Genomic DNA, 12,711 nt, shown 5'->3' on the forward strand with positions numbered 1-12,711 from the left:
TGAGGACCCCGTTTCTGCTGGTTCAGGTCAAGTGGATGAAATACTATGCTACTCTAATACATAATATTTGTGCATATAATACTACTAATACTCTAATATGTATTATACACACACATATAAATATAATAGAGAACAAAGTACATACAGGACTGAGAATCTACCCTATTAAACAAGGTCATATGACCTCAAAAACAAATGACTCACATCTCTCTCATGTGGAATCAAGTTAGTAATTATGTGTAGCTGTTACCAAATGTACATGTGATACACTGTAACATGAAGAAAAGCTAAGTACAAGGGAATGGAGAAAACTAATTCAGATCATTGATGAGTTAAGGTTAGAGGGCTGATTTTTCTTGTTGAAATTCTGTCATGGATTTGGGGCTGGATTGGTTTTATTTGATATTAGATAAGTACATAAAGTATGTTCAATACTTAAAGAGTAAAATTTAATATGAAGCTTCATAGATTCCACTTTGAGTTGCAGTTCTAATGGAACATAAGTTCATTAGGTTGCTTAGACTTTGGGTCCGGTGTGTAGTGTTTTTTTATTTGCATTTTTGTAGGGCAATTTTAATCCTTTGCACAGTATCTGGCTTACAGCAGGTGCATACCAAATACAGGGTAATGTTCCCTAGACTCTTTCTGTTTATAATGATTAATGTTGTAAGAGTTCTAGTTACTGGATTTTTGTCCAGTTTCATCTTTATGTAACTTGTCACTCTGCCTTATAGAGTAGGAGATTTTAGCCAATGGACATACTTACTTCTTTCCTTAACTCTAAAGTATATGGCTTGGCTTTGAGATCTCTAGAAAGCAGGATGTGGAAACATTCTTTATCATATGTACCTTATAAAATGCCCAATGCTGGAGTTAGCCAAAAGTCAGAATACCTACCCATGGTGGTGCTTGTAAAACTATTGTCTGGCTCATGGGGCTATATACAAAGACCTTGAATTTGTCCAACTGTCGAAGACTTCCTTCCCATCTTGCCTATTTCAAGTTCCCAGTTTAAATACGACTTGCTTGTGAAGTTTCTTGAAAGCTTAATATTTGGTTTTGTCAAGTCAGTAAGAGAAACTCTGGTATACCATGAGTTTACAACATTTGGCCACTGCTTTGACCTCTACTGTTAAAGTAGTGTGGTACAAGGAAGGAACGTGGTAGAAGGAAGGAGTGTGGTAGGAGGAAGGAGTGTAGGAGGAAGGAGTGTGGTAGGAAGGAGCGTGGTAGGAGGAAGGAGCGTGGTAGGAAGGAGCGTGGTAGGAGGAATGAGTGTGGTAGGAGGAAGGAGTGTGGTAGAACGAAGCCCTGAAAAATGCTCCTTTTTCTGTTACCAACTTATTTTGTGTTTTAGCCTTAGTTTTCATGGTTGTAGAGCAATTGTATTAAATTAGCCTCAAATTACAAAGGTCAAGAAACCTAGGTTCTGCACCTCTCTGTCCCCATGTTCAAAATTCATGTCCTTATTTTGCAGAGGAAAGATCTCTATTATCTGAGAGCAAGTGTGTTTCAGAATTACCTTTACCCAGTAACTCTCCCCAAAGCCTATGCCTGTAACAGCAGCAGAGGCTAGTGATAAAAAACATCTGGAGCGGGGCATGAGGGGTGCACACCTTTAATCCTAGCACTCAGGAGGCAGAGGAAGGTGGATCTCAGTGAGTTCAAGGCCAGCCTTGTTTAAATACCATTTTTCTTTGTGTGGGGGAATGAACTCTCCATATGTAGTTCTTGAATGGCTCAAGTAGCCAGGAAAATAACAAAATGAGGAAAACAGGTGAGGGTAGAAGAGACTGGTGGGGGAGGGGTGCTCGCTAAAAAGACAGTTGCTTCTGTTCCACCTCAGCTTACAGTTGCTGAGGAATGTTTTTGGTACATCTTTGGTTTCCCAACACTTTACTTTTTGCCTCTCTCTAACCCACCCCTCCACCCCTGCAGCTGGTAACTTGTATTTTAACTTTAAAATTTCTTGAACTCTATATGTTGGCCATTAATTAAAACACATAAAGCCAAACAAAATGCCCAAGGCTATGTAGTTTGAAATTTGCCCTCCCCACAGACATAGAGACAGAGATACAGAGATTCATATTTGTTGAGTATTTATGCTTAGAAACTAAGCAAACCTTTTGTACTCACCCAAGTATGTAGTTTTCACAATAATTCAACGAATAACCTCTAATCCTAATGTTTGGAGGTGGAAATTTTGGGTTAAGTGATTTGGCAAGTAAGTAAAAGCCACAGATTGTCAAAACTACGTTTAAAAACAGTCCCCTTGCTGGACTTCTACCCACTATATATACCCACAGCTGCACACGTGGACTATGAATGGATGTACTTGAGCTGCTGTGTGGCAGAGATTGCTGCGTCATATGTACGTAGCTGTATGATACCAGGTCAGCACATATTGACAGTTTTGTGCATATGTGTGCTTGATATGATGAAGCACTGAGTACAGTGTACTTTCACACTTAATAGTTTTTTTTTTTTAAATAAAGCTCAGTTAGATCATTGTCTTTTTATTTTTTTTAGAAACTGTAGTCTTCCTCTGCTACAAGCCAACCAAACTCACTAAGCTTTGGATTTAGTGGCATCTGTGTCCAAAGGCAAATACCCTTCTCCTTGCCATACGTAAACCCCACCCATGGGAAGGCTCCAAGTCTTGAGTGATGATCACTTCCTCTGGGCGAGAGTATGAGGAGGAAAGTAAATCTAGCAGGAGTAGTAAATCCCCCACAGACGTAGATAAGTACTTGAGGTCAGAGACTGCATCTTTTATAGTTTGTCTACATACAAGCTCATTAATATCAAGAGTCGTCTCAGCAGTAGTGGTCGGAGCAGCAGAAGTAATACAAAGAAGTTAGTCTCAGTCCATGTCTTTGTATCGGCTTTCATGGTGTCTGGGATTCAGGGCTGTTTCTTTGAGAAAGTAATGTGAAGTCGTCTCTCTCATGCTCATCCATGATTTCTGCTTCTTTCCCCTAACCCTTATAAAATATGTTTCAGCCTTCGAAACTCTTGTCTATTGGAATAAAACTATAGGATATTAGGAAGAAAAATAAAAACACTGCGGGGGGGGGGGGGGCACTATATGTTTATCCATTTAGGTTGTTTCCCTAGGGGCTTTTTAGAATACTTCAACAGTAAAACCTTTTGTTTTTCCTTCTCTGAAAGAAGTTATTTTACCATATATATTCATTGTGCATAGTGTTGTGTTACACAAGCACATTTGTATACATGTACGAGCTATTCACTGAGTCTGTCCTCTACTGCTCTCCCCCTCCCTTCCCCCTTTTAGCCTATCCACTCCTTGTGGAATGGGGGGAAGGAAAGGTCTGATGCCTCTGATGGTATTCTTCTTGACAGTCCGTACCCATCATGTAAGTGGAAAGTACCCAAAACCCCATTTTCAGAACTCTATCTGGAGTCTCTGGCTCCTGAAGAAAACCAGTGTGGTTCCGATGTGGGACAGGAAGAGTGGTTTGCGTTGGCACGGGCCCTGCGGGTGCTTTGGGGCTGGATCTCACACAGCTGTGGGTTACAGACGCTTGCTTTTGAGCATTAATGTGGCCAGCATGCGAAACCATGGCACCCGCAATACTGCACAAAGGTCCACGCCTCTGATAGTTTGAGAAAGAACTCCCAGCTGAAGAGATTCTTCTTTGAAGGGCTCGAAAACATTCCAGAACAGAAGGTCCTCTTTCAGGAATGGGAGAATTAGCCATAGGTGCCTGGTGATGTTGGACTGGGGACCGGGGACCACATCATATGTGTCTAAGGGCTCGGGAATTTTAACCAAAATACAAGGGAAGAAAAAGAAATGAAGAAATAAATGAAAGCTCCTTTAAACCTTGGGCTAATAACTTCTGCATTCCTTGCTGTGTGTGTAGCACAGACCTTGCACACACTCTTTGAGATCACAACTGTAAAGCATTGGTGGAGGCTATCTTCTGGCTTGAGTGGAGGTGTGCTAGAAATGTTTCTACCAATTATTACTCCCCTGAGCTGTCCCTGAGGATGGGGGAACCAGAGGCTCGTATATACAAACAAAAGAAGTGTGTATGGTGGTTGGAATCACTTAAAGTTCATTAACAAAAATCGTCCTCTGGACATAGGGATTTCTTCTCTCTCACTGAAGACATATGTATTCCTCTTAATGGTATACTTGAAACAGTGTCTCCCATCTGCCATTGTGAGTGAGACTGTTTTCTCATCCAGGTTCTAATCTCCATGGAAGTCCTGGCATACAAGTATCCAGAAGTTAGTTTATTGACTCTTATTGCACTTCTGGGTATCTAATAAATAATGTATCAGCCTGATGGATATGTGGCTACCTAGCTATGGTGCATGAAATATGCACTGTTTCTCTAATACACTGTAGGGAGACCTGTTTATAAAGTATTTAGTATTGGTTTTATAATGCACTGTTGACAACAGGAGACCACGAAGCTCAAAGATCAATCTCATTTTTGGCCCACAGTATTAATGCTACTTTATAAAGCTATATGACAGGTCACTTAGACAGTGGTCCTTACAGAAAGGACTCTGTTAGGAAGGCTGGTTGTAGTGGCTGCCAGCACAGCAGATAAATGTCTTTGTCCATGTCCCTGAGGTGTTTCTTTGGTGGTTGTTGATACTGGCCATGTGATAGAACTCATCATTTCACTGGTCTCTAGAGGGACTCTGGACTAAAAGTGCTGAGTTCTCCTAATGCAACGCTCACTAATTGAGTGTAGAGTTGATGTGACTTTGGATCTCGTGAGCTTGGAGGGAGGAGTTAGCAGAAGGGGTGAGGGGACTTACCTCCTCAACTTGGTCTCTTGTCTGCTAATGAAGCGATATTCTTAGACATCTCCTCTTTCCATCGCTTAAATCACATATGTTATACAGTTCAAAGTATTTCCAGTTTTTGTTTGCTTTGGGGAATTTCTTTAGCCAGGAGTAAATTTATAGCCATTTTTAAAAAAAAAAAAGCTCTTTATATACTTAGAATTGGGTTTATGAATAAATAAAGATCGAATAATTTGATCTAAAATCTATTCTTGGTATTTTAATTTTTTTTTTACATGAGCTCATCACTGTGGGAATGTATGTGATCACTGTAGTTCCCAAAGTTCTGTTTCCTCCTGGGCTATATGTTCTGAGGCAAGGCATTATTGTCTGCATTAAGAACCCCTTATTGGTTTTCAGTATTTTAGTTTTCAGGGTCAGAATTTCCAACTCCTAGCTATACTTTCTTTTAAAAGGATTCTTTAAAATTTAAAATATAAATCCTTCAAAGAGGATGTATGTACACATGCAGGTATGTATGTATGTACGTATGTACGTACGTATGTATGTATGTGTGTATGTATGTATGTGCCTGGTCGTCAGATCCCCTGAAACTATAGTACAGCAGTTGTGAGCCGTCTCATGGAAGGAACTGAACTTGGATTTCATGCAAGAATAGTTCATGTTTTTAAGTAGTAAGCCCAGTGCACTGTCTCAAAGCCACTCGCCTGGGAGGAGCTTCTCAGTACTTTCAGTGCCGGCCCTTTCTGCTGTTCGGCATTTAATCAGCTGGATCCTCGTGGATTCTGACCTTCATCGTGCCCTTTTGATTGACTATTTCTTTTCTTTTCTCTAGTTGTTATCTAGTTTGTGCTCTTAACTGGACTCTTAATATCTGTGTTTCTTTTTTTTTTTTAAACATTAAGTGTATTTATTATTGTTTTAAGTAAAATATAATTACATCATTTCTCTCCATTCCCTTTCCTTCCTCTAACAACTTCCATGGCCCCACCCTTGCTCCTTCTCAAGTTTCTGGCCTCATCTTCTTTAATTGTTACAATATGGCGAGGCCCGAACAAGGACAATGGGGAAAAAAGTGGAAGAGGGAAATCTCATGGGGTCCCAACCCCAGACAAAAACTACACGTAACTATGGAATGCTGGGAGAGGTTGTCTTCCCTTAAGAAGATGCTCTCTAATTGGTTAGTCAATGCCAAGTGTCTGGTCTTGAAATCATGTACATGCAAGCAACACTGAGTGGGCTAAGTAGGTTCTATTCATATACTTACACACACACACACACACACACACACACACAATTCCTGAGTTTCTTTGTTTTTGTTTTTGTGGATATGAGACAAGAGTTTCTCTGGGTAGCCCTGGCTGTCTTAGAACTCACTATGTAGACCAGGCTGCCTTCAAATTCAGAGATCTATGTGCCTCTACCTCTTGAGTGCTGGGATTAAAGGGGTGTGCTCCCACTGCCTGACCTTAATGCCTACGTTTCTTACCCTGTAAGTTTTTCTGTGTCATCCCTTTGGTGTCTGAGGGATTTCTCTCCCCTCAGAGAACCTTTTCATTTGTGTTCTTAGCACATTCTCTCCTAGGACCCCTTATATCATTTTCCCCTCTGGCTTAGATCTGCAATATTCTTTTCCCAACTGGCTTTGCCCCTTTGCTTATGGTAGACATTTCTTTTTGAACCTCCTGTAAAGGAAAACAAGCTATTTGTTCCTAGAGTACACTTCTTTAACTTTGCAAAACACGATTCTCGTACTTTGTTTTCTTTCAAAATTCCCATAAAGAGTGTTTGACTGTTTCTGACTCTTTGTATTTACAAGTTGTACATTTCTTTATTCCCCTAAATTATTTGATTCTCATTTCTGCAGATGGACTGCCAATCAGGTTCCTAGTGTCACATTGGCTCTTGTGACCCACATATCTTAAAGGATTCTGTCTATCTTTAATCATGTTTATTCGTCTGCATCTGGGGGGGTTGTGTGTGCACATGCATTCGGGTGCCTATGGTGGCTGGAAGAAGGCATCTGATCCCCTGGAGTTGGAATTATAGGCAGCTGTGAGCCACCCAACATGGAAACTAGTGGGTTCTCTACAAAAGCTATCTGTCCAGCCTCTACATGAATCTGTCTGTCTTCCTAACCTCCTTAATTTCAAACTCATGGTGTCTTTTTGTTTTGCCTTTTCTCGTCAGCCACATCTGCTTATTTTACCTACTTCTTATAATAGTTCCCTGATTGATCTCTTAGCTTCATTTTATTCACATTTTTATGTGTTTTCCTAGATGTACTTTCCTTAAAAGTACTAACAATCACCCTGTGGTAGTGTTGTCTTTTGGTAGACTTGGCTGGTCGCTCGCTGGGTAACACTAATGGCTGAGTAGGATGGCAGGGCTCTTACCCAGGGTTCTAGCTCCTGTGCATCCTTTCATTTATTACTGGTTTATCCACCGTCCTCTCTACCCTTTAGTCAAACTGCATCATTTCTCTAAGGAGTAGTTGTGGGCTCTCGGGCTCAGAACAAAGGCAGCCTTTGCTTAGACACTTTCCCCATCAGTGGGAAGTCATCCTTTTCTAAATCTTATATAAGGACCCACTGTTCTTGCCTTATTAAACTCCATTTCTACAATGGTCATTTTCATGCATGGCTTCTATTCTTTAGTAGATTGTAAACGTTTGAGCAGGGCTCATGTCATAGTTTGGTGTTCCACACAGCTTCTTGTACTTGGTATGTGAAGCTTGATAAATACTTCAGTGAACGGGGTTTATAATGATAATTTTGATGGTTAGCAGATGAATATGGCATAAGTTGGGGTGTTTGGGTGGTGTGTAGCTCAGGGGTAGAACTTGTGTTTGGCAGCCCCGGTTTCAGACACCCGCACAACTATCCAGTCCACCCTTGAAGAAAAAAATCTAGTACAGTGCTGGTTTGGCTTCTTAGCAGAGTTATCTTGTAAATAAGAAGCTCTGAATCCGGTACCCCTGCCCTGTTACCCATATTTAATGGAAATGGAAACTAGAAACTGTAGTAATTAACTCTTTTACAAGTATTTGTGTGGTCAGGGAAGTAAGTTACTTTTGCAGTTTTTAAGATAAAGTGTCTTGATGTAACCCAGATTTCTGTGAAATACCAACCTGTAGACGATATATAATCTCCTCTTCTAATCTCTCAACAGGCACGTTTTGTGCCCTCCCCGCCTCCAAATTGCCTCAGTTACAAATCGGAGGGCAGGCTTGGTGATCAAGACTGGCAAGCACATTTTAAGGTCCCATGCTGTGGGGTGGATCCATCTCAACTCGAGGTATGTTGATCTTTCCCATTGAAGTCATTGAAATATGCTCACGTTCCTTGAACCTATTGAGGTTCATCCCCCCATAATTCCTCTGTGCTCCACCCTGCTGCCATTTACATTCATGAGCATGTTAGGAAATGCATACATTGACTTGCTTACCAACAGGTTTTACCCCTGAAAGATACTCTAGGAAGCAGAATTTTATGGCAGTTCTTTGAATGATTTTGATGATGATAAAGTGGCTTCTTTTGTTTCATCCCCTACTTCCCCCCTTTTATTGTTTTAAACACAGTTCTAGGGAAGATTTATTGTGATGGTCGCCGTTTTTTAAATGGATATGTAAAGGAAATAATCTTTGAGAATTGAAATATAGCATATGTTTTATAGTCACACACATGCACACACAAACACACACATGCATGCACACACACACACAAATGCATACACACACATGCATGCACACATACACACACACACACACACACACACACACACACACACACGTGCACACACACTAGCAGACTGATGAGTTTTTATAGGGTAAGAATAACCAGGACATCTGGTTGGACAGACAGTGCAGTTGTGTTTGAGAAGCTTCCTTTCTCCTTGCTACTAGCTGAGGTTCCTACAGCAAAGGCCTCCACTCTTCCCATTTAAAACGTTTTAATTTGAAAAGCAATCCAAAAGCCATTCAAATTTTCTTTGCATCATTGTTTTTATTTAAATGTGTATTTGTGTGGGCTTATATGTGCATTTGTGTGCATGTGTGGGTTTATGTTTGTGTGTACACGTGTATGAGCTTATATGTATTTGTATGTGTATGTTTGTATATATTTGCATGTATGTATATATGTGTATGTGCATGTGTGTGTTTATTAGTATGTATACATGTGTTTGTGCATGTATTTATGTTTTGGGTGTTTATGTATATATGTATGTTTGTGAGTATATGTGTATGTGTTTGTTTGTATGTATATGTGTGTGTGTGCTTGTGTGTATTTGTGAATATATGTATGCTCAGGTATGCATTTGTGTGTGTTTAAAAAGGTCTTGGCATTCTCAAATTTCCATTTTTTAATTCATATTTTTAAATTTGAGAATTACATATCTTATTTTTATTGTATCTTGTTTTAATGTGTTAACTTTAAAGTGTTAGATTTTTAAGTAATTGTAAGGTATGAGTGCAGCCTTGTACCATGGTTTCCTGGTGTAGAAGTGAATCTCAACAGTAATTTAAACTGTTACTGTGACATTTTTAGTGGGGCTGCCAGCATCTCAGTCTGCAGTTTTTAGAAGGAAGTAAATAAAAACATTAATATTATCTGTACAATCCCACAACTTTCATGGTCATATGAAAGTAATTCCCCAGTGTACCTCCATGCCCTGGCCTGTTGGTATTTTTGTCTTTTGCTTTTGATTTTTATTTTTACCCTTCTAGTCACTTAAGGGAAGACACCACTGATTCTGTAAGAAGATTTTCTCAAAGACTATCCACTGTAGCTTGTGGTAGTAAGAAAGCTTTTGTCATTACTTGTACACACAAAAAGATTAAAGTCATTTTTCAGTTTTTTATATCAAAACAAGATAGTAAAATGTTTGATCTTTTGTAGGCATAGATCTGTACTGACTGCAGATGCCTTCTTGAAATGTGAATCTTGATTTTAAGGGATTCAGCGTTCCTTAGCATTTTGTAAACTACCTGATCTACCACCCACCACATCTGTCCCTTTTCATAGCTTTAGTATCCAACGACTGTAGCATTTGAGTGTTTCTGTGAAGTGTGTTCTGAAGCTCAGCCCTGACTGGGGTGCCTATAGACTCCACACCTCAATCAAATTAGACAAGTGTTACTTGGAGTAATTTCTCTCCTTTTGGGTAACACTTTTAGGCAATATTTTTCTAAGGGGAATGTTGATGTCACTGTTTGAAGTGAACCTTAGGGAGCTTGTGCTTCTTTTCTGTACACATAACAATGTTTTTAATGCATAAAGTTTTCTCTCCGGTGTTGGTCACTGCTTTTCTCTTAGTGCATAGAGGTTATTATTTCTGTCGTGTGCACTGACATGGTTGGTGTTCTTGTGAGTTAGATTCTGAGTATTTAGTGTATCCATAATGGTGTGGCAGAAAACTAACTAAAAATGAAGATATGGGTGCACCTGTTTAAAAATCGGGTCATAAACTTGTTTCCTGAAACCTTCAGGCTGTATATGTTTAAATATTCAACTCAGGTTGTCAAAACCATTTGGCATTTGTGTGTATGTGTGAGTGTGAGTGTGTGTGTGTGTGTGTGTGTGTGTGTGTGTGTGAATATTATAAATAAGAAGGAACATGTGAATTCTAACACAGACTCTTAGAGAAGGAGGGTCAGGATTGAGATACCAAAAAGATGATCACATGAATTTTTTTTCTTCTCCTTTTCATAAAGATCCTTTAAGCTAATTTTGAATTAGCTAATTTATGGCAGCTAAACCCAAATTCTTTTTTTTTAAAGATTTTAATAGAAAAAGCAATAGACTGCATAGTTTATATCATTTACACATGACACTTGGTTACATTGAGTTTTTTCTGTGCATGACTCATTTGATTTTTAAAAATAGGACCTTGCTCCTGTCTGCTTTGAAACTCACTGTGCAGATCAAACTTGCCTCAGATGCAGAGGTCTGCCTGCTTCTGCCTGTCAAGTGCTGGGATTAAAAGTTGGAATCACTATGTACCTCCCCCCTCCCCCACACCCCCCACCCCCACATTCCCCTTCCCCACATTCCCCTCCCCCTCCCCCCACATCCCCCTCCTCTCCCCTGTTCCTTAGTCATTCTTTAGAATGCCACATACATGCGTGGCTCAGTCCTCTAATAAACTGATGTACTCTTTTCTTTATATCGAGTCAAATTGTCCTTCCTTAACTTTGTGTAGGAAATGAAACGGCACATAAATAGAGTAGGGACTGCATGAGGGAAAAAGGCTGCTGTCAACTTTTTTCCTTAAGAATATGGAAATTTGGGTGGATTATCTGTTCAGAGGAGTTTTCCTTTATTAATTCTTTCTTCTTTTTTTTTTTTCACTTAAGACATCTGTTAACATTTCACACAGACCAACAGATGTTGCAAAGCAAGTCCTACACTTTGTTCTGAAGAAAAATGACATTTCCTCAATTGCCTGCCCCACCTCTGTGACTGAGCCCAGCCTGCTGCTCCTGCATAATTTGCATATATTAAGTTATGTGCCTTAATGCATTAGGGGCCTAAGCTTTAGCATCAGTTTAATAGATTAAAGTTGCGTTCGATTGGTGACTAGTTTACATGTTGCTTAGTTTTCTGAGAGGGAAAACATTAAGGAAGGGAACGGAGACATTTGACAGCCTGGTTCTGTACACTGAGATCAGATAGCCAGTCAGCATTTTTTTTTTTTTTGAAATAAATGAGTTACAGAAAGCTCGAGTTGTTTCACCATGAGGAAGGACTGATTGTCAGGCGATGTGGAGCGTCACTTTTATTATTTTGGCAAGAACAGGGACAGTTTTGTCTTGACAAGCCATTAGATGAATACCAGCGTGTGTCACATGAAAAACCACTGATCTTTAACCCAGCTCTGTACTTGACCAAGCTTTGGAAGTGAATTGTGACTAAAAGAAGAGCAAAGGCCAGGACACTGTCATTACAGATTACAGAGTCTGCTAACAGCTGCTGAACTGAGTCCCGGGAATCACAGGTATGGCTCTATAAGCCATCAGAAGTCCTGGGCTTCTTAATGTCCTTAAATTATGTACACAAACCATACATTTATTTTATATTTGCTCAGGATTTACATTGTTGTAGTCATAGCTAGGGGGAAAAGAAAGAAGGGAAAAAGAACAAAAAAGAAGAAACCCTTCAAGTGCTTTCACGGTGCAATGGCTAAGTATCTTAGCACAGAATCATGACCTTTACCAAGCTTTTGTGTTCCCAGTCACAGAGTGACTTTATAAAAGCCCTGAATAAAAAATTAAATACAAAGAAGAAAAGTGAAGCTGTGCACGGTGGAGCATACCCTGAAACCTAGCACTAAAGAGGCAGAGGCAGGCAGAGCTCTTGAAATCAACCTGGTCTACAAAGTGAGTTCCAGGCCAGCCAGGTTTAAATGGTGAGACCTTATCCGTCTGTCTGTCTGTCTGTGTACCTACCAATCTATGACAGGTTATATCTTCTTAAACAAACAAACAAACAAACAGCAACACAAAAAACAAAATAGTCTACTCCAAAAGTATATTCGAAACAGCATCCTTTGGTGTAGTTGTTCAGTAATTGTGAGTAACTTTTGCTTCAATGTATAGCTTTTGAGAAAATAGAAGGAAAGGCCCAGATCCACCTCATGATAAAATATTAAAAACATAGTAACATTATAGGGGTCACTGGGAATTGCTGCTTACAGAGCTAACAGGAAGAGCACACTGCCTTCCTCTGTTGGTGGAACTGCACTGCACCTCCCTGTAGTCTTGTTATCCCACACTAACTGAAATGCAAATTTTTGTAACTAATTGGATCTCATTGAGGAGACATGCACAGTGTGTAGTTATGTGCAAAAAAAGGGTTTTAAAAGTACGAATTTCCTGTAATTACAACTTTTAATTACTAACCAAAGTGTGTGGGTATAGTGTAG

The 12,711-nt window shown here is 39.7% G+C and overlaps 1 protein-coding gene across 2 annotated transcripts in view; it reads left to right on the forward strand.

Moving 5' to 3' along the window:
• The first annotated feature begins 7,986 nt into the window (after positions 1-7,986).
• BNC2 (basonuclin zinc finger protein 2) overlaps positions 7,987-12,711 on the forward strand; it is a 265,452-nt gene continuing 260,727 nt past the window's right edge. The window contains exon 1 of one of the 2 annotated variants that reach the window (XM_080921327.1): positions 7,987-8,085. The gene's annotated coding sequence lies outside the window, so the exon portion shown is untranslated. The remainder of the gene's footprint in view (positions 8,086-12,711) is intronic. The other variant, XM_080921328.1, reaches the window with a different exon arrangement.

This window comes from Micromys minutus (genome assembly GCF_963924665.1).
Source record: "Micromys minutus genome assembly, chromosome: 9".
Classification (NCBI taxonomy): Eukaryota; Metazoa; Chordata; class Mammalia; order Rodentia; family Muridae; genus Micromys; species Micromys minutus.